Source organism: Argiope bruennichi, chromosome 9, assembly GCF_947563725.1.
Source record: "Argiope bruennichi chromosome 9, qqArgBrue1.1, whole genome shotgun sequence".
In the NCBI taxonomy this organism is placed as follows: domain Eukaryota; kingdom Metazoa; phylum Arthropoda; class Arachnida; order Araneae; family Araneidae; genus Argiope; species Argiope bruennichi.
In genome coordinates, this window is record NC_079159.1 from 117,658,047 (window position 1) to 117,681,584 (window position 23,538).

The window sequence follows — 23,538 nt, forward strand, 5'->3', positions numbered from 1 at the left end:
TCACTAAATTTAATTTATTTAACAATGTTTTGCGAGTTATAAAATTCACACACATATGAACATTTTACACAAAGACAAAACTCGTTTTTAAGGCACAGCAAGAATGAAAGGCAAAAACCTATCAAAGTACAGAACTGGATTATTTTTAACATAACCTTTATATTTTTAATTATTATGTGAAAATGAAAATAATTTAGATATTATTGAAGTAATGGATTAACACTTTGATAAATTTAAAGCAAATGCATTTATGAGAAAAATTACCAGAGGCTCACTTAAAATTGTCTCACCTGTTTGAAACATGCTCAAAATGCTTCTTGTGATTGATATTTTGGATTGAATCGTGTTCTGTATACTTCCAAAATTATTTCCTTAATAGATCATGGAAACAATATATATAATAACAGCAGTTTGATCGATACATGCTCCAGATTCATTTCATATCTGCATCCGGATTGAAAAGATTCGCATTAATCAAATTTCTGTTTAGAGGCTCGTTATAGATGAAATTCACAAACAATACAACGTATTCCTTCATCAATCAAAAACGATTAAAGAATTGAATCCAATCCAGGGTCAAAATTGCTCCTCCTTAAGCGCTGGCACTTGTTGTTGTTTTTAGTTTGTACACTCACTTTCATGCGTTGTTTTTGCGTGCGACTTGGTTTACGTCAATGCATTTTTGTCTTTATGGAGCATTTATCTTATTTCCCACAGTTATCGATGCATGGCATCTAAATGTGATTTTTATGTCACTCAATTCAGTGTCAAACAGAATACGTACTTTTTAAAGAAAACTACTAAAGTAAGGATATTAAAGTCGGTTAAATGTCGATTTGGCCCATTTCTTATTCCTTTGTAGAAATGTATTCCGTGTTATTTGGAATAATGCTTTGTGACATAGAAGAAAGGATTTAAAAGGTGCCATCTTTAAATGTTTTTATATGCTTGAGTTGGTTTGAAGTGTTTATTCAAATTTCCATAAAATTCGAAAGATTTGTTATTATAATTCATTGTGCTAAAAAAATACAAGCAAAGATAAAAAACGGTAAGTGAAAATAGTAGGTGAAAGATTTCACTTATTATTCACTGTTATTATTAACAAAAATTGATTTAAGTAACGTAAAAGGTAGACGAAGAAATATAAATACACATTTGATATATGCAACGTCAAATACATATTAAAGTGCTTCAAGCGTCAGATTTGAGTTATTTAAGTAAATAGATATTTTTTGTTGAATTTTATAAATAACTTCATGATTATATTCATTTTTTTTAAAAAACATGGTCGATCTGATAGCTTCATTTCTTACACAAGCACTCTTTCACATAGAAACTTAACTATCTAATGATGTAAAAAAAGTTTTGATATCACATTTCAAATGTGGTTTCATCGATTTGATTTATAATTCATTTACTGTTGTTCAAAACAAATTTCTTTTGTTCCAAAGAAAGAATTAAGAAAGAAATGGCAACATAATTGTTTTTGCCAGAAAGTTAATTTAATTGTTTTATTAGAAAATTGGGTTAAATTATGAATTTAAGACAACTGTTGATAGTTTTTAAAATTCACTATAATGTAAATTTTCTTCGGAAAATTCTAAACATTACTCATTTTTTTAAAAATTTTATTTTACAGATTTTAAACCGAATTCTTAAGATGAAAGCAATGTCACAAAGTCTATTTTCCCCTGTCAGATTTGTGAAGTAAAGATGAACTGAATTTAATGCTAAAAAGAAATAGTAGATTTATCATTTCAAATCACATCGAGTTTCACACTTTAATCATTCTAAATTTCAAGAGCGCAGTCATTTCAAACAAGTTTTGGCTTTTTTATGCCCAGAAATTAAAAAAAAAAAACGATATTATCAATGGAAATCAAATTTAGAATAAAGACTTCTAAAAAAGTATTTTCTTTGTAATCGTCCGAATCAAGAATATTTTTCTTTTACCGAAACAGAATTGGGTTTGATCGTTATCTTACATATATTATCCAAATACCATTTTATTGCATGTTCAATAAGAAAAACTTCCAGTTTAAAGAGTTTGTGTCCTATTTATTCGGTCTTTTTGAATAAAACTTTGCAGTTAAAATTTTGATTACTGTGAAGGAAATCTACCCATTCAATCAAGAAAACAAACAAAAAACTGAAGACATCATCAATTGACACTAATCCCGAGGCAAGTAGAAAAAAAAATTGATGGAATAGATTTTATAAAATATTTCATTCTTTTGTGAACTGCAGCTAAACAAAATTTAAAAACGGACAATCGTCCAGGTTGGAAGTAATGATTTCTATTCTTTGCTCTATTTCTGATTGTTGGATCTTTCCTCACTTGCTGGAGGAAGTATCCAGGGGCAGAAATTTTATATTTTCTATTATTCAGTTTTCCTCTTTTCTGAGTGGCATTTAAAAAGAAATCTTTGAACAATGGCGAAGGGAAAAATAGATCTCTCCCCTTCCGCAAACGATTATTCAATAGTTAACGCTTCGATTAAGAATTAGTTATTTTTAACGATAAAAAAAAATCAAGAAAAACTCTGATTTCAGATTGTATCTGCATACCTGTCCATCAGAAGAAAGGATATTTTTAATAATATTCAAAAAGCATTTGTATATTTTACAACACAATCTTTTATTTTTACAGCAATATCTTTCATTGTGTAATTTGTGGGAACGTTATAGTTTTTATATAATTAGGAGTCATTTTTTTAGAAACAATAAATTGGTAGAAATATCAGGCCTAAGGACTTATCATTGCTTCATTATGTTTTAAATTAAACACTCGTCTTCGTTTAATTTATGATATTACAAGCAGTCATAAAATGATTTCATCATCTCTCAAATGCACTACTATTTCAAATAAATATATCGATATCCCAAAAAGATATATCACCCATATTTGAAATACATTAAAGCATTTCTCATTTATACACCGTTTCATAAGGGTCCCAATTCATTTGAAACGGTTATAATGAAAAAAATATTTCATTTATACGACGCAAATTGTTAGTTATACGTCGCGTGCCTCTTTATAAAATCATGAATTTTCTACTTTTCTTAATATTTTTTCATTCCTGTTAAGGGGCAACGCAGGAAGGGTAGAGCATCTAAGAACATCTCATGGTTGGAGAGTGGGAAGTAGACAATCGGAGGATTAGTGCATGGCCATTTCACCGGTTTCTGATATCAAGTCATTTTGGAATTCCGTTTTCGAGACCTTCGCACACATTTTCATATTGCTGTTATGCTTTTTCTCAAAAACCTGATCGAAAACTTAAAGGTATCGAAAGGCAAAATTGAATATTTAAAAGAAGAATGCTGTATTAAACAGAGTATAACTGATAGAATCATTATAAAGTACTTAAGATATGCAAGAAAGTTATTATTTGCCCATATTTCTTGACAAATATTTTTAAAAATTCATTTTTTTCCAATGTTATAAGGTAAAGCTCGAGCTTTATCTTTAAAATTATCACTTTTATATAAATTTGCATTATTAGTATTAAATCAATAAAAATAAAAGATGATTTTTAAATTTCCATCCTTTGTCTCTATTTATTCCTCGTTTTTTATTGGTCGTTGAAAGATGTTTCCACAGTGCTTTACTTTATATTGTTATGAGTAGTATTTGAAATATTTCTTTTAAAAAATGCTTGGATAATAAAGAGGTGAGAAGTTGTTTGAAAGATATAACAACTTCCTCGGTGATTATTCATTTAGAGTTGATGTTACGGATCGAGATTCTTTTCAATTACAATACACATAATAGCTAAAAAAAAATATATTTTTTTGGGGGGGGGGGAAACTTATGAAAAGACAATCCAAATTATGCAGAAAATTAAAAATCAATAAAGAAACTTGGAAACTTGAAATTGACCGAAGTGACATGTAGATATTACTACAGATGCATTTGAGCTATAAAATCTTCCAAGGAATGATAAAGAAAAACTTAAATTACATCTTACTACATTAAATTAACTATGCAAATAAATGACTTTATGAGCAGCAGCAACAGAATTTGTTATAAAGGACGTTGCAACATATTTAGAAATCAAATATATCAAATCTGTCATATAAATAAATTGAAATGACGATTTATTTTTTTTTAAAGGAATTTTTATGCTTATCTAAAATATATAGGACTGAGAGAATTTTATAGCATAAGCATAACAATTCAAAAATTTTAAACATTTTAATTTTTATATTAATTGTAAAATATTAGTGGATGATATGGTTTCATTAGAGAAAAAGAAGATTTCATGAAAATTTCGAGGTCATCATACTGTTTAACCTAGAAAGTGTATTCAATATTTCTAAGAAAAGAATTGCAATAAATTCTCAAAATATATAAATCAATCAATTTATAAATAGAATTAATTAAATCTTCATCGAAGTATATATTATATAATTCATAAATTATTTTGCTAAGAGCAAAAATTATAAATCTAAAACTCCTATGCAGTCAATAAATTCAAATAAAAAAAACCTTAATCAAGGATAAATAAAATGAAATAATTCTTGTATTTTCTAATATATATATATATATATATATATATATATATATATATATATATAGCAAACAGTGCTCAAATTAATTAATAAAAAAGTGTGTTAATTAACTGTTACTCGAAAACATAATTATGTTTTTTTCTTATTTTCTGAAATTATCGCAAAACAGACAAATAAGAAGTTTTAAATATACAAATTGATCATTAAGCATCTTTTGTAAAAAAGGATAAAAAAAATCAGTTAATAAATAAAGTTAATTAATTATTTATCTCTCAACGTCATTATCACATCATTTACATCATAAAGCACAAATAAAGTTTTCCTTTCTAAATTTAAAAAATATTAAATATTTTTACTAAAAATGTGTTAATCAGCCAACAAACTAAACAAATTAATTAACTTTTTCTGAAAGTCATTATTATCTGTTAAAATTATCACATAAGGAATAAACAATAAAAACGTCCTTTCTCAATTCGCAGAAACAGAAGCTAACTTACGTGTGTTGTGTGTTCCATGAAGTGTTTCTCGCCCCAGATCACCGCCCGAAAGAACGAGTGAATCCATTCTGCGCGAAAAAAGGAAAAAAGAGTTCGAGTCGTCTGGTCCGGCCGAGAACCGTTCTCATAGAACCGAGCGGGAAGAGGAAGAAGCAGGTCAGTCTGGACAGACAGACCCACAAGGGAGGAGGGTTTTTGACCTTGAGGACGGAAGGAAGATCCTTACTTTATCTCGCTTAACTCTTTAATAAGAAAAACGCTGCGAAAGAGATTTTTATATCCTGTAGTATTTAAAAATACATTTCTGGTTTATTTATTAGTCCGGTGCAATTTTTATGTGTTGATTATTCTGGACATTTTCCCTTTTACTCTATAATTAAACAGATTGTGTTCTTTTATAGAGATTTAGTGTTGTTGAAAGGAAAAATAATCTGGTTTACTTGGGATTTCTGATGTTTTAATAAAGTAATGCCATTATTGAAACCGGATTTTGGATTTTTTTTCCTTTGAATGACTTCGAAGTTTATGTAGACTAATACAGAAATGCGGTTTGAAGTATTTCTTAAAATTCAACATTTTTCGTGACTTTGATGTAAAGTTTTAATTTAATTAACTTACTGTTTCAAAACTTGTCAGATAATTCTGAAAGTGATCTTGTTTGGAAAACACAGTTGTTAGGAAAATGTTTATGCCTCTGTCTCAAAATTATTTTATATTTATAGCTAGCTGGTACCCGGCGCGTTGCTGCAGCAGAAAAAATAATTTTGGAAATATCGTTTGAAATTTGAAAATCTTTTTTCATTAGGAATGATAGAAAGAATAATATTTATTTTCTTGTCGACAATGCATTCATTGAAATTAAATGATATATAAAGGTGAAGTATAAATAATATTTATTCTATTTTTTGACTTAATTATACGAGTATACTTTAGGGTAGACATTATTTTTTGTTTCACCGTTTTCAGCAAAAACAAATAAATTTCTTGGCTGTCCGTCTAGTGCACATCCAACATGTAACTGGCTATGTAAAAAACGTGGATTTCCTAGGTTCAAATCAAAAAGTTTTCAAAGCTTTATCGCCTTCAGATGAAAAGTACGGCCGCGAATAAAATACGAACAAACAGTTATTCATTTTTATATATTAGATATAATAATTGTACTATGCCTATAATCTTAGCAAGTGCAAGTATTAAGTTGGCAAAGGTTTATCGTAAACGAATGAATGGTAGGGTAGTGCATAAAATACGAACAAACAAACATTCATTTTTATATATTAGGTTTCAGAGAGTTTACAACTTTACTATATACTTTCGAAAATGTACTACAAGATGTTGGGGATAGAACTCGTAAATTTTAATTTCTATTTGACGAATCTTATAAAATTCACTTATACAAATGTGATGATATTTTCACGCATTTAATGAAGACAACTAAATAACTTTTGTTGAAGAACTTCGTTGTGTGAGAAATATAACAGTAAATCTTGAATTTAAATGCTTCATATATCATGTGTCAGAATGGATGAACGAAAAGTAGACATTTAACGACCAGAAAAACATAAATAAGGAATTTTAAAGTGTTTTTAAAACTTTTTCCAAATGTAAAATCGAACTTTTTTTTCTTTTTTAGAAAACAACAACGATGGTGAAACAAGGAAATTTCATTTCACGGAAAGGATGCTAAGAGTGACAGAACTATTCGCGCACAAATTAATTCTTTTTAACCGAATCTGTACCGATCGTTTCTGAGTAGGATACTTATGGAGGTGCAAACTGTCGATTTGTCCTTTATTTTTGTTAAAAATTCAAGGTAATCGAGATTTTTAAAAATAGAATTGAAATAAAGATATTGCAATAATTAATAATTAGGTCAATATTAACACAATCCACTGGTGTAATACGCGTTTTGATCTATATTCCAGAATGCTATGGGTGAAACGGACTTCAGCAAGAACATTAAGATGATGATAAAACAAAAGTTGCATCAGTAAATCATGTTTCATGCAAAAACAAAAGATGGATAATCTATTTTGGTCTTCCTGCTTCTAATATATGCACTGCCTTTTTTCTTCAGTAATGCAAAGTTTAATCATGTCAAGTTTTTACCGCACAATTATGGGCAAAGTGGAACGCCTGGCCTCGGATTTGGAAGCGAGTCCTTCAAGTTTAGAGTAAATCACCCTGTTCAGCAGATCTTGGTCAGAGGCGTGTGCAAGGTGGCGACCATACTTTTATCTTACCACAACAAATCTCTGAGATTCGAGATCATTTGCACAACAATCGATACATTTAAAATTCAAGAATAACAAAGGAAACTACTCCAAATACAGCTCATGTATCCCGACTTAACCTTCACTGCTCATGCTCTACACACACGCGCATAATGCCGAGCGTGATTCTAACAAATCATTGATTCATTCTAATTAATTTTCTAGAAATTAAATATTTATTGGCTTTGAAAGCAAACATAATATCTTTGAAGGCGAAGACAGAGATATCTAAAAAGCAAACTTGAATATTTGAAACTACAAGAGGCAATTATTGAATGAAACTATGAAACTATTTTTTATGCAAATATGATAATTATTTTACACAATTTTTTTCTTCTAACAATCTAATAGATTTGCACGCCAAAAGTCATATTAATAAATATAAAACATGGTAAACAAACTTCTTTTCAAAGTACTTTTGTTCATGTTTAAGAAGAAAAAGAAAAAGAAAATTAATAAACATATTTACAAAGCGATTCTTTCCTAGAATCAAATAAAATTCAAGATTCTGAGGTGTTTTTCGTAATAAAGATATTACTAAATCGATTTGTAAATAAATGAAAAACTGTTAATGATAAAAATGTGGGGAAAAAATGTTGCGAAATTTGGAATACACATAGTCATAGTCATTTGATTGAATTAAACTATCGCAACTATGATAAATAAAGGGAAACAATACATTCAAAAAATAAGAAAAAGTTTTCAAGCGATTGGAAGGTCGGGGGAAATTTCTGCTTTCTTCTCAAATTACTGTCTGACGTAATTCAATAAACACAAAAACCAAAACAATGCCGTGTGAAATGGCGAAAATGCGACCTGAAATTTGAAGACATAGAGTTTTAGCTCAGTTGTCCAAACAACCTTTGGCCAACTTTATCGGAAATTGCTTCGTTATACATGGAAAAAGAAAAATCAGTATTACCATACGAAAACTTCTAGAATGTTCAGTTGGGCTTTTATATGCAAAGAAGTTTCAAAATTGAAATTGAAAACAGATACATAATTTTTTAGATATTTTAAAATAAATGTTTATTTCGATATGTTCTGATTTAAATATATGAATTTTACTATAATAATCGAGATTTGTAAATTCTTTTGATGAAATATTTTAAATATCTCAAATTCAAGAAACACATTATAAATTTTCCTAATCAAGTTCTGTGTAAAAATTTATTTTTTACTAAATACTTAATTCCATTAAAAGTTATTAATTCAATGTAATGAATACATATTTTAAAGCATGCATCGTATTCATCCTTAAATGATAAAAGCAAGTGAAAATAATCAAACGAGAATCATTCAAATTACCTGGAATTACAATCGTAATCGTAATCGTGTACCTGAATTATCTTCCACCAAATCACATATATTATCTATCCCAAATACTGTTATTTTTAACAACAGAAAAGAACTCTTAAAATAAAAATTTTTAAACTACTTTTTCCTATTTTCTCTTTGGTATGAAAATTCTTTCATCAAAGAAAAAAATGTTTGAAAGTACGTAAAATTTATAATTGTATCCAAAAACAGCTGGTGAAATTTTATTTCACATTATTGTCAACAGAAGCAATTTCTACGACTATTCAGATGATGGAAAGCAAATTAAAAATAATTAGGAGGTTTTTCCACAATGGAATGTCAACTGTATTATGTTCTCCAAAATGATTTTGTTTATGTATAATAAAAGCAAATGCTTTCGACGTGCATGCTTAAAATTCTTGAAAAAAATATTCTAAATTACTTTTTCAAAAATTTAATGATTTGAATAACTATTAACCAAAATAATAACGAATTTTTCACTTATTTTAAGAATATCCTCTCTAAATAAAATTCAAACTTGGCATGGAAACAGTCCTTATTACTTACTGTGAAATGGCAACAGTCAAATGTTAACTAATTGCCATAAGAACGTTTCTGATTGATTCATAATGATTTTAATTCAATGTTTTTCTTAACTAATTAATGGAATTACAAAATATTATTTGAAATGCCAATAAAAAGATTTGTTTGTCACCAAAACATCATTCAATCAAAAAAAAAAAAAAAAACATGCAAAAGATATCAAGAAAAAGCATCGAAAAGAAGATTTATTGAATACAGAAATTGACTTAATCGTCACTAGATAGGTAATCGCTTTGAATTACAAGTAGAAATTGATATTCGTATATTTTTTCTAAACTATTGTCTCACAAATAAAATATTTTTACATTCTTGAAACTCAAAAAAAAAAAAATCTTTTTAAATGTCATATCAATTTTATTTCTGTATATTTCCTCCTTCATTTTTAATTGTTTTTTTTATTTAATTTGATATGCAATCTGTAACAATATTTTTGATGTTATGATAATCCTATTAATTAATGTTAATTAAACTCATTCATCAAAATATTCAATCGCGTGTTCTTGCGATTGTAAAAACTGTTTTTTAAAAAATAATTTCTTTGGATATTTAACTCCACATTGAAAAGTAAGAGTTTCTTCGTCACATTGATTATAGGATTAAATGCAAATTGTAGGATTTTTTACAACTTGCACATCAGCAATATGTAGTAAAACGATGTAATTAAATTTATGTTTTCTATTTTATTTTATAAAAAGGCAAAAAATTTTTAAAATGCATTCAATATTATTAGTTTAATTACCTAAAATGTCAATAATCTGGGTGAACAAACTAGTCAGCAAAGGGATTAAATATATATTATCTTGCTAATGATACTAATATGATGGAAGTGCTATTTTTTTCTTCTGATTTCTAGCATCATTTAAGAAATTATTTTCTAATTCGTGTTACGATAATTTGTTGAAAGAGTTAAACGAAAATGTTAGAATTTTAGTTGGAAAAAGTGGCAACGATCAAATTAATAATCATAAAAACAGAAAAATATATTCCCCATTTTCCTAGGATAAGCATGGCAATGAGCAACTAAAAATATAATAATGAATAGAATACCTTCATTGCAAATGAATGGCCAAGCACAAATAACATGACCTTGTAGTTATAGTAGTACTTTCATTAAATTTTCCTTTATATAAAAACAAACTAAATGAGTGTTTTGGAAAAGTATCTTTCAAGAAATTTGTTCGAACTATGAACCTGTCCAGTCCTTTTTGAGGGAAATTCGAACTTCGGTATAAATATATATCGATTCTTTTCTATTTATTCTGTTGTATTTTTGAAATATTATATTCCCATTCACATAAACGAACGAACGTAATTCCTTTTTTCCATTTTTTTTAAATTTCATTTCCCATTTTTCTAATTCTATTCCATTTCATTTCCATTTTTTCAATTGCAGTTTCCATTCCATTTCCATTTTTCCAATTCCAATTTATATTCCATTTCCATTCTCCAATTTCTTTTGTATCAGGGGTATTTAAAATTAGCAAACTTTTCATAACGTCTAGAATCGAATTTTTTAATAATTATTATACATTCTTTATGATTACGCGGAAATAAAAACTCTTACATTTCCTTGATGTCTTTTCACGCACGCTTTCATAACTGTATGAAGATCCACAGATCATTAGCCAACTTTGGATAATGAGACAGAGCCAATTGACCGTTACCGGAAGAGGTTCATCCTTGCTTTGGAAGAGAAGACCTTGGAAAAAATAGAAGGGAATGATTTGGTTTCGTAATATATTCATTTCTAATCCATCCTTGCTTCATGACAACGAAAATACCGATAATAAAATCCTTGAGAGTTTATTCTCAGACGGCAACAAAATCACTTCCTGACTCATTTAAGCTCTGTGGACAGAATGTTTTTCTTGAAGAGAAACATTAAGGTTTGTATCGAGTGATGGTGATTTGAAAGAAACATTTGCTAGGAGAACAATAAGCAATCTACAGTAAAAAAAAGTTTAATTGGGGGATTTTTCAAATATCGCTTTTCAAGGATAGAAAGAATAAAAGACATTTTAGGTCAGGAAAAGAAAAATTTATGCTTGCTTTGGGAACTCAACTTTTTATTATAGCTGCGAATTTTTTCATTCTTTTCATGCCACCCATTACTCGTATCTATTTAACTATTGTCCTTCTGAACTTTTTGTTTGTATCTAGAAAAGATACTCTGGAAAAACTCATTAGCGAAGTATCCTCTTACAAAATTTTATTTATTTTTTAAAGGACATTATTTATTAAATATTTATTTTTAAAAATATATGAAAGTTTGTTTATTTCACACCACATCAGCTAGCAATGAACAAAGTATCTATTTCATTTCTCTATTTGTTCATCAATAAGAGTTGCACGATATTAAATTCACGAATATTTATTTTTTAAAGTATTTAAAAGATTGTTTATTGCACACCACATCAGTTAGAAATGAACAAAGCATTTATTTCATTTTTCTATTTGTTTATCAATAAGAGTTTCACGATATTAAATTAATATAAAGTCAATTTACAAAATACCTCTCTAATTTCGTAAATTACGAGAAATGTAAAAATGCAATTTTTAAGTATCTACTTTATGTCAGCTGTGGTAGCGTGGACATTAAATATTAAATATGTTATTTTAAATTTCTTTTACTTTGTTGTTCTGCATAATTCTATTTATTCAGAATAATTATAATATTCGATTTGTTCGGAACAATTTTAAATTTTGAGTGTAGAAAGGCGAAGCCATTGCTTTATTGGTGCATTTTTTGAGGATTAAATAATTCAAGATTAATTTCATTTTTGATTTGAACACATAAACTGTGCAATTTTCTGCTCATGTTCTTTTTAAATAAAATGAGAAATATATTTATTTTTTAAAGGAAATGAATGGCAAAAGTTATAGCTAATAAAATGAATATAGTTCTTGGTGTACAGTTCACATGTTATTGTATGACTGGTTCTCAAAATATTACAATTCTTTACAATAAATAACTTATAACTTTCTCTTTATTAACTTATTCATTATACAAAGGCATAATTTTTAAAAAAAAGTTTTTTTGTTTTTTTCATTTTCAAAAAGATTTAAAAATTCCGCTTTCGTCAAAATTCTTTAAACAGGCTAGTTTGACAATCATTATTATGTTTTCAAAAAATTAGTAATAATCAATAAGAAAAAAATGAGTGCTAAATTATCAGATAAATTAGTGAAAGTTCAAGGTTTTATTTTGGGAAAAAGAATTTGGAAATGTGAATTGAAGAAAGAAAAAAATGTTAATTTTACTTCACTAAAAATGCCAGTGATACAAAAATTACCAACTAATTATTTCATGGAAAAAATAAGTAACATTTTATAAAATCTCTAAGATATTGCGTACACAATGAAAGAGAAGTTTTTCAATTTGAGATTAATGGAAAATTTCGAATAATTTTAATTTAGTGATCCAATTGACTTCCAATTGCCTTAAAATCTCATAAATCAAGGATAGCAGGACATTCAGTGAAGGATGTGATCAAAAACGGATATTTAAAAAGGAAATGAAACAAGGAAGTAGGATATTTCAGAAACAAAGCGACATGAAAAAACGACAAAATGGGCTCAACATTTAAAAGTTCAATATTGGCATTTATAAGAAGAAAATAAAAAAAAGAAAAAAGAAAATGAATGAATTAATGAATTGATAAAATGATAAAAAAAAAAAGGAAAATAGATAAAGTTTTAAAAGAGCACGCGACATAAAATGTTATATATATATTTTTTCCCTTTTTTTAAAAAAAATCATCATTATAAAAATAAAAGTTATGTCTTAAATCCTTCCTAATAGCACTTGAAGAGACTATTTTATTTATTCTGGCCGAATGTTAAGCCATTTCATCATTATCTTATTGTTTGAAAAATTTAATAAAAACTGATTTACAGAAGTTGGTTACAGATCAGAATCATCTGTGAAAAATAACTGTACCTATCATTGATACGAAACAATTATCATTGTGTTATGACGGTGGCCCATTCAACAGAAACTCTAGGGAAAATAAGAGAATGCATTACTGTAGAAATTACTGTTTAGATGTCAGTTGTGCAATGCAAAAGAGAAAAACGAATAATGTACAAAAAGATTTTACAAATTTCTATACAATACTCACGCGTTATTAAAAATATAGACTGAATTTTTTATCATATCAGATTTTATCCTGTCTATATCCTGTTAAGCATAAAGGTTTTCAGTACAATGTGTGCACTGAAAGGTATCAATGAATTATTTAAATAAAATTAATATATATTATAAATTCCAAAATCATCAATAGAAATTAGGTTAATCTCATTCTAATGATGTGCGTGAACTCGAAAGATATTAATGCTAATAGAAAAAGCTGTTGAATAAATAAATGTACAAAAATAGAAACTAAGCCAAGAACTAGAATTTTATAACAGAAAAAAAAAATACGAAGCATAAATTCAACAACTATTTGAAATAAGAAAATCGTTTTATTCGTAGTTCATATCATTTTATTCGTAAAAATTTATTACGAATTCATTATAAATTCGTGATAAACTAGTTGTCCATTGATTAGGATAATCAATGGACTTTAAATTAATATTTCACAATTAATATGAGAATTAACGAAGTTCCAATATATACAGGCCTATACTAATGTATCATGTAAATATCAGCAAATTGAACTACTTTAACTAAAATACCTGAATTCCTCAACTTGAGAATTTGTTGCAAAGGAGCACTTGGTCGTGAGCGTCGAATTGCGTATCCTTTAATCTCAAGAGCTTAATTGAGGACAGGTTTCTTAAGTCGAGTAAGGTTACACTGAACAGAAAATAAAAGAAATAGAATTATAGGAAAATCTTACTTTACATCACCTTTGCGTAAATGAAAATAGAAATAACAGTTTTCGGGCACGCGTTCATCCGGTTTTTCTGAGTTTTCATCAGTTCTCCACGTGTCCTCACGACGCTGGCCTGTTATCAGCCCGAGCTCTAGTTGAAGTTCCAGATCTGGATGAGATTGAACGCTCGCTGGTTGACAAGCTGGATGCCGTGTGCATACGAGACGCTTTCATTTACATTGCAAAAGAACCGTTTTCACAAGAGGAAATCACCCCTTTTGAATATCAATGGACCTGTCACTACGCTGAATCTTGGTACAAACTGTCACATGTTTTTCTTAGTTTTTGAGAAAAAGTTCTTCAGTCAAAAAAAAAAAAAAAAATTAGAGATTTAGCCGTAAATTAGATATATAAAAATAAGAACTGTATTTTAGATTTCAAAATAAAGTGAGTGAATATTTTTTACTTTTTATTTGATTGTTTTCTAAATGAAGTAAGATGCTATCTTCGGTATATTTTACGACTCTCTTGTTGAAGAAAATATTGTGATACGTTGATATCATTTTATTTATGGATCAGAGCAACCTTGGAAACTGATTATATTTGCTTTTAAATATTCCATGGAGTAATTTTTATCCAAGCTTTATATTATTGAAGAGATTTTTGTGAGTTTTTATCTTAATATACAATTTGCCATAATTTACTATTACTCACTTAGATCAGAGAATATACTTATTGACAAATGTGACTCTCAGCAATATATGTAAAATTCTATTTAAGATATCAACTCTTCGTACGCCGGCGTCCTGGCCTAGGGGTAGCGCGTCTTCCCCACGATCTAGGCGTTTCGGGTTCGAGTCCTGGTTCGGGCATGGTTGTTCTCTTCCTTTTGTTCTCTCTGTAAGGTGCGTGAATGAGCCCCCCCCCCTGTAAAAAGGGGTTGTGCAAGCGAGTGTGTGTGTGTGCTATCTTCGTTTGAGCTAGACGTCAGACTTCTGCCCTCGGATGCACAGGGGTCTTTATCCTTAGAAGCTACTGCGCAAAATTGGCCTAAATTAGACAAAAGACAAAAAAAAACCCCCTTTTGTATGCACTTATACCTGAGCTGCACTTCCACAGTCTCAGTTTGAAAAATCTTTGATTCGAGTTTCGATTCCACATAAAATCCATCATGTATTTGGTCATGTACACTCTTCTACCATCTGGGTGTAAGGCACTGGCGTAGCGAGTGAAACTGGTGTCCAGGGAATAATACGGTTTTTTCTCCTTAAGTCAGCATCAGTACCTTAACAAATATAAATGATGTCCGAGATACGCTATAGTTTTTCTGCCCTCGTTATATTTGATTTAGAAAGAGAAATAAACTCACTAAAGTTTATCTTCATGCTTCCGCTCTAAGTCGGGTGCTTTTTTAATGGATACCTTGCCCCCCTCAACCCCTGCCACTACACCACTGGTGTAGCATCTGATCGTCACCTATGACAGTAAATTTGACAGGGACTGCCAACTCAAGTGTTATCACTTGATAACTGCTCATTTTTATGAGGTGAATCATAAAATCTCTGTACAACGTACTGATAGGAGATTAATTTGATTAAAGGCTAGTATTTATTTATAATCGTCGGAAGAGTGATCTCCTAAAACTCTCTCTAATAAAGGTATTATTCCAGAGAAAGCCTTTCACGCGATTGGTGAACAATATTTACAAAATATTAAACTTTCGTAAGAATTTAGCATTTTTACTGAATCTATCGTGTGATCATTGGCGAGTGTTTTGGCGATTGATACCTGTAATAGGATTAATAGTATCGGAAAATCGAATGCGAATCATTTTTCCCAAGCGATTGAAATAAAAATTTGAATCAAGACTACACTTACAGTTACAAAATCGCATATCAAATTTGATATATTTAAGTCATTGCGTTTTTGAATTATCTCGTTTACGTGTTTCTGAAAGTATAGATCGACAGGTGGTCAACCCCTGTTTCGATTTATCTCAATATTTGATAAGGGCAGACAATGTAGATATTAAATCTGTGTATCACCGAGCTAATTGATCCGTCTGTCTTTCTTTTTATAGTTGTCGTGTTAAATTTTTTCAAAACAACCGGACAGATAGACTTTATCTGAAGGGAGTTTACTCAAATTTCATAGAAGACCGTACACCAAATTTCATCTATCTAGCTCAAATCATGTTTGATTTATCTTTGGCACAGACAGAGAGACGCTTTTCAAAAATGAGTTTTTCGAACTCAGGGAGATCTGAAATGTGTATGTTCGTTAAAATTTTGATTTTTGAACGATTACAATATTTCCTCTCTATATCGTATACGATATCATAAAAAGAAGGACAAAAAGTATCTAGCTCGTTTATGCGTGCGCGCGCGCTCATGTGTGTGTGTGTGTTTGGCTATCTACGAACCAAATCGTTTGATTTAGCCTTGTTAAATTTGGCGCAAATATAATTTGGCGAGTAAAAGTGTGTCTTGGAGTTATTTTTAAAAAAATTTTTAATCAAAAATTAAACAAAATTTTGGCGTTTTTCCATGAGAGTTTCCAAAAATATAACTGCATAAAAATAATTTTTACACAATTTTAAAATAAAAATTGTCGTTTTAATGATATCTATTTTGTTGTCCGGAAAGTTTTCCAGAATTTTGATACTTTTTAAAAGAAATATTTGTTGCATTATTTTAATAAATGTTTTCATTGTTGCAATGAAATTGATAATCATTTTCTCTTTCATTAAAAATTGAATTTGTACATTACTGAAAGTTAAATAAGAAAGATTCCCTTTATTTTCTGGTCAATTTACATGAAGAATAAATTTCATCGGGAGGGCCTCATGTTAAGGATAAATTGTTGCCCAAGGCAGGTTCTTGTTTCCTTGTTAAATACAATAATGATGGCTGTGATCTCAAGGCCGATAATGGGAAATACCTCTCTTCAAGGGGTAGGTGCATCAACTGCTAGTAATCTGGGCTATTTTGTTTCAGCCACAATGTTTAAAGTTATATACGGTGATGGTCAATCCAGGTGGACAGAAATAATTCTTTATGATTACATAAAAACTAAGAAAATGAAAATACATTATAATGGGGCTAATGGAAGACAACATGCAATTAGTTTTAGTTTAGTTATATTAACGTTTTGTTTTAAAGCAACACTATGGCTATTTTGGGACGGATCTCGTCATTTTGAACCGCGGTCAGATAAAGAGGATGACACCTGAGCTGGCATCCCCTCTCCCATATCACACCGGTCTGAAGGCGTTTGCCCCTCGACGGATTTAACGTGCACCAAATCCGCTTCCACGACTGTTCCCCGATGGAATTGTATCTGAAATCTGATTCCCTCCGGTTCCGAAGCCGAGACCTTATTACCAGGCCACCATGGTCCTAATATGCAACTTGAAGATAGATTTCTGGGTAGTTACATTTTGAATGACATTGTGAATATATGGACATCCATGTGCGCAATAAACTGAACAGGTGTAAAGTTGATGAAATAATGCGAATTTATTGTCGATCATAGTTCAAATCAGACAAAATACTTTGTTGACAAGATCACGATCTTCAATATAATCGCTATATAATCGAATTGAACGCAACTGATATTCTTGATGAATTAGTTTGACATTATGACAAAATGGGAATTTGAGATTAAATGAATTAATTTTCACTTGCATTATAATTCGCAAAAAAAAAAAAAAAAAAAAAAAAAAAAAAAAAAAAAAAAAAAACTGAATGAAAATTAGTGATAAATTTGTTATATTTGATTATTAAAGCAATTATATTAATAATGAGAAATGCAGCAACTTTGCATTTCATTGAATTTCTGTTTAAAAATGTACCTGAGGGCTATCTTACTTAATTAGCAAGCACCTGAAAAGAGTCATAATGATAATCTTTTTTTTTAAAGCTGGTATTCTAAACACATAGAATTTTATCTCTATTAACTTTTCAGAGTTCATTACCTCTCGGATCTGTAGGATTTATGTGATCACACTATAGACAGGAACTCCCTGATAATAGGTGGGTATCCATCACGTGATAAATAAATTTATACCGAATTAGCGAATAAAAGAATAAACCCCTTGGGAAGTTTTACGAGGTCATAAGAAGATGCAATAATACATATTCGCATTTTGATCCGCTGAAATTCCCGCCTTTAGATTAGATCTAGGAATTCATTGTAGTTGGAAAAGTTATTAAATTTGAATTAGCATTCATTTAAATATTGCAGCATAATTTAGTGAAACTTTTAACAGTGAATTGAATCAAAAATTATGTTTGATTAAGGGAACAGGGACGTTCTGTACAATGAAAGCTGTTGAAATTGCGGTTGCAAATTAAGAGGATTTTCGGAAGTGAAATTTAGAAAATATTGAAAGAATGGCTTATTTGAACGATAAAGCAGTAGCCAAATACTTGTTTCTTACATATTTTTAATGGTGCATAGAATATGCGTTGCGATGTCATAATTTTCAAATTCATAAATATAAATCGGTACGGTAAAAAAAAAACTGAGTAAAATCTCCAAAATCAGTATAATATATGAATATAGGTTTAATAATTACAGCCATCTTATTTTCATTTAAATACACTAGTGATAAAAATTTCAAAAAATAATGAATGCCGTCAAATTGAAAATCTAATTAATATGTAACATTTTTCATGTAAAATAGCCACAAAAGATTAAAATTATTGCGCAGAAAAAAATATAAATATTCCTAACAGATGCATAAAATTTTCTATGATTAAAATGAATAGCATGCGCTCTATTTAAAACAAAAATCTTTCGAGAGAAAAAAGCAACCTTCTATCTTTCTATTATGGTAACACCGGTTAAATTCAATGTTAGAGAATAATTTATAAACTTTCGACTTTTCAACTTATTCAAATTTACATTTCTGTAAGGAATAAAATATACCCTGTTTAATAAGACTAAAGTTGATGTTTTTTTGAAGATACAACTGTTTCCAGTTCCCTTAAAACCATAATAGTTGACAACTCAAGTTGATAGAGAGCATAATTTCTGTAATCAATGAAATATCCTCTATTTTATTAGACTAAAGTTGATTTTTTTGAAGGTACAACTATTTCCAGTTCCATAAAAACCATAATAGTTGATAATTCAAGTTGATAGAGAGCATAATTTTTGTAATCAATGTATTATACCCTATTTTATTAGAGTGAAATTGACTTTTTTGAAGGTACAATTGTTCCTAGTTCCCTTAAAACCATAATAGTTGACAACTCAAGATGATAGAGAGCATAAAGCTCCTAGAGACGGTATGAGCATTGATTGAAATAATATACCGCGTCTTCATTTTCCTTCGAATGAATAAATAACGCGAAAAAGATCCCGTTTTGATCGAATGGGAGCAAAGCCCGCTCGAAGTCGGGTACGAGCAAGCGCACACACATCATCCATTGATAAGTAGTGCAATGCGACGACCTTTTTCGGTTTGTTTGGGCAGGAAGGGCCGGACCACCTGTTTGAAAGACGAACTAGGAAGTGGAGTGAGAAAAGAAAAAGAAAGGAAGCAGTGTCATCCCTTGAAAGGCCGGCGGCGCCGCGATCTCAAAGCAAACTTGTTTGGGGCCCCCGGGGCCACCGGCTGCCCTTAAAACGGACGCAGCGAAAGGGTTCTCTGACACAGGTAGGGCCCATTGGTAGCGAGTCAATAACCAAATGGACTGGCTCTCGAATAGAGTAGTTTTTGCACAGATTCTTAACTGCTAATAAAATAAAGAAATATGGTTCTAAAAAAGAAGTTGATAGTTCACAGTGGTGACCGAAATCGACTACAGTTGTTAGTTCTGAAATTAGTTATTAGTTAGAATTAGTTAGTTCTACATTCATAGGACTTTATCTTATTTTTAAAGTGAATAAAATCTTAAATCCGATTTAAAATTATTATTACTATTTGGGATGATTAACTAACAGCCAATTAAAATTGCTTATGATGAGGAATATAAAATGTCTACAGAATGAAATAACTTTTTTAATTCAATTAGTATGAGCTCCTCTGTGTTCCCAAGTGTTTATTCAAACATTCATACATGGGTTAAAAGTTACGTGAGTTGCATGAGGTCGTTCATCTTAAAAGGAATGGTTTTATTTCAATGTCAGAGAAGTTAGATTACAAGTACACTTCTTGGAGTCAGATGCCGAAAAGCGCCAAAGAGAATCGATTATACAGTTTCGTGCAAAAGATATTTATAGATAAAAAAATATTGATCATAGTTCTTTGTATAAAAGTAGACTCCTCTTTGTACGGTTTGAAAATACCAAGTTTGAAGACGACAGAATTTATTCCTGTTAATTTTTTATTCATTTTTTAAAAATGCAATTTAGTAGAAATATCAGTTTGAATGCAATTTGAATCTCAATTAGTCATAGCATCATTTAATAGCAATTTTTTTTAAGTCAGAGACAATAGGAATTCTGATAAAAATTAACTATAATTGTAACTCAAGAACATAGAAATCAATTTTAAAATCAAACTGTCTAATCAAAATTCAGAAGTACGAACTTTACGGGAGTATGATCTTATTTTTCTGTTAATACACCGATTGTCATAGAAGAGAGTGATTACTGACGTAAAAGAAAACACATTAATAAAATACACCGAATGGTCCGAGGTCTAAAAAGTTCGGAACATCTACAATCAAAATCCGCTGCAAGGTATAGCATATAGTAGAAACTAGACATCATGCTATAAATAGAAGATGATATACTTTTTTATCATGTTGCATATGAACTTCCAAAGAGGCCGATGACAGTTTATGAAGACTAATGAAAAAAATTACCATAAATAACACCGAAATCGAAAATAAAGTGATTATCGTTTGCGCACTCGTAAAAGAGGTATCCTACTGACACAAATAGACTACAACTAAGAAAAATCATCATACCCCCTCCAAGAATTTATTGCAAAATAAAAAGAAGAATATAATATAGAAAATGACACTTGAACAATCGAAAAAAATACTCGCACACATCAATCTAACAGTTGACGTTAAAATTTAAAATGCAAATTGAGGTTAAAAGTTGTCTATTTGTAAACTGTCTTCCTTTAATGACAAAATGGAACAACGCGATAAAATCGTAGAATGGGGGGAAATGGAGTGCCGTAAAAAAACAACAGATCAATCTTCTTTAAACAATGAATCTGGAATCTTATTTGCGGCAGTCATCTGCTAGAAACATTAAATCAATCAATAAATCGCCACATTAAACCTTCATTACCCCAATGTTTATCATGAGTGATAAAAAATGAATTACCCGGAATCACAAAAGGGGTATGAATTACCATGATTTTTTTTTGATAAACACATATGATAAGATGCAGCAAAACAATGCAGTATTTAAATAAGGATTACATCATTAAGAAACATACTTTTCATAGTTTTAAAAAGTAAAAGTAATTAAAAGTAAAACTAATTTTTAATTATATCCAAAACGTCAAAAGTCATTTAAATAGGAAAGTGGTGTTAGAAATAATCCAATCTCATTGGAATTTTAATAGCATTTTTAATTAAAATGCAGTAAAATTCATAATAAGATCATTCTTAATGAATGATTAGGAATCTTCTTTCATAGCATTTTCATTGTTTATTTATTTAAAATGTTTTTTTTCAGACCCTCAAACTGTAGTGAACTAAATTTGACGTACACAACGTCATGTGATTAAAATTTTTCTCTATTATCTATTTAGCACACTATTAGAAACATATTTTATAATTTTTGGTTTAGTTTTTAATGTTTTCTGCATTTTAGTCTTTTAATATATTTCATAAATTGTATGCCGGCGTCCTGGCATAGGGGTAGCGCGTCTTCTCCCTGATTTGGGCGTCCTGGGTTCAGGCATGGTTGTTCTTCATCTGTTCTATCTGTGAGATGTGTGAATGTGCCCTCTGTAAAAAGGGGCTGTACAAGAGAGAAACAAGAGGTGCATCCTCGGCTTAAAATCGCTGATTTCATCAGTGAGCTTGTCCATGGCAAGTGCCATCAGAAACAAAAAATTGTATTCTAAATGCTATAAAATCATAAAATTACTTTTTTCTCAAATTCGTTACCAGATTTTGCAACTGAGATGGAATTAATGCCTATTGAAATTAATCGATTAATGAAAATTAAATTCTGAAAACATCAGTATGTTGTATTTTTCTTCGGGAACTTATAACTGTACAACATTTCAAAATCCTAGTGTAATAACTGAGTGAAAAATTCAAACTCAAAACTCGATCTTTACAAAATGATGGCAAATAACATAAAAACCTATGAATGCACGAAATATTTTTGTAGAATGAGATTATCAATACGCATGCTGAACATTTTTTGTAAATACAGAGCTGTTTTGTATGAGGGTCGGTCAAAAAATTAGATGCATTACTTTAAAAAAATCGAAGAAGAATTGGAATTTTGCGATAATTTTATTTGTATCCCAAAATTCCATGCAAAATCTCCTTTTTGATGTTATTACTTCCATTATTTAAACACTGATGCACGAGTTTTTTAATACTTTCAGCAAAGAAATCCTTTCCTGCGTCATTTACATAAGCAACGATCTTAGAATTTGACATAGTTGATTGTCATCCCTAACGCTCAACGCCATTTATATCTGTACATGGTAATATTTTACACATTTCCGCCCACAAAAAAGCAATCATTGTACCTATTTTCAATTTGGACTCCACCTGCAGCTGCAGAGACATATTTACGCCTAATTTTTAAAGAAACTAAAATTTCCACGTGAAAGCCGTGAGATAAATATCAGAAGAGTTGCCACAAAGTTTTATCAAAATAGCCTTTGATCGAAATTTTGGTTGACCTACGTATACACGCATCGTTGCCCATTCAAGTTTAATTTGATCTTTGTAGAGATAACATACAGAATGTCCACCTCGTTTCTTTTTATAAAATAACGCATTCACATATTCATGAATCATTCTATAGTTGACGGATCAAAATTTAAAAACGATCGGTAATTTCTGCGCAAAAGATACATAGTAAAAATCATCTATCAAGAACTTAGAATTTTTTTTTCAGTTATCGCATTTGCATATAAGGAAAGTAAAAAAATTTAGAGAGAAAAGAAAAGAAAAAAAAAAAAAAAAAAAGGAAAGAAATTTACAGAATCAGGAAGGAGGGGTGAAGGATCTATTTATCAAATTTTAAGAGTAAAATAATTTGATGATTAGGAAATTATAGTCGATATTTCCACAATTAACTAATAATTTTCGATCAATCACTAATCTGAGAAAAAGAGAAAGTAACAAAATTTTAAAGCAGCTTAATCATGAGAAATTAACAACGTTCTAAAGAAGCTTAACCATGAGAAAGTAACAACGTTCTAAAGCAGTTTAACCATTCCCATCCCTTACGGGCAATAAGATATCACAACTGAAAAGAGGAGAAAATAATAATATGTTTGTTTTAATGTTCAGCAAGAGAAAGTTGGCATTAATGAGAAGATAGTTTCCATTAATCTTCCGTTGAAGATAATGAAACGGAAATAAAAGATTT

The 23,538-nt window shown here is 29.6% G+C and overlaps 1 protein-coding gene across 6 annotated transcripts in view; it reads right to left on the bottom strand.

Annotated features, from left to right (window-relative positions):
* LOC129985360 (uncharacterized) overlaps positions 1–23,538 on the bottom strand; it is a 116,887-nt gene that overhangs the window by 80,363 nt on the left and 12,986 nt on the right. Inside the window, exon 1 of one of the 6 annotated variants that reach the window (XM_056095365.1) lies at positions 14,036–14,169. The exons of 2 other annotated variants lie outside the window; for them this stretch is intronic. The gene's annotated coding sequence lies outside the window, so the exon portion shown is untranslated. 3 more of the 6 variants (XM_056095364.1, XM_056095362.1, XM_056095360.1) reach the window with 3 other exon arrangements.